Raw genomic sequence first — 538 nt, forward strand, 5'->3', positions numbered from 1 at the left:
CACTAGATCTAAAAATTTTAAGTCTTGTGTCTTTTGTGTGTTTTTCTCTTTCACCATAAAATTCAAAATTCAAAAAAATTTATATTTTCTAACTAATTTTGAACTACTTTTTCGAAATATTTTTATATAAATTTCAGTTTTTACTTTCAAATTTTTCGAAAAAAATTTTCAAAAAAAATATATATATTTTTGACTTCTTTTTATATATTTTGTTTTTACTTATTCCATTTTTCTAAATCAACATATAAATTATCTCTTGTAATCTAATATGGAAGCAAGTAGGAATGAACAGTCCAAGAGGACTCTGGGGTCATATGCTAACCCCACTACTGCTTCATATGGGAGTAGTATCTGTATACCCTCCATCGGAGTCAGTAGCTTTGAGTTGAACCTTCAGCTCATTATCATGGTACAGCCAAGTTGCCAGTATTCCGATCTTCCACAGGAAGAACCTACAGAGTTTCTGGCACAGTTTTTACAAATTGCTGACACAGTACATGATAAGGAAGTAGATCAGGATGTCTACAGATTATTACTG

The sequence above is a fragment of the Arachis duranensis genome, chromosome 4 (genome assembly GCF_000817695.3).
Source record: "Arachis duranensis cultivar V14167 chromosome 4, aradu.V14167.gnm2.J7QH, whole genome shotgun sequence".
NCBI classification, from domain to species: domain Eukaryota; kingdom Viridiplantae; phylum Streptophyta; class Magnoliopsida; order Fabales; family Fabaceae; genus Arachis; species Arachis duranensis.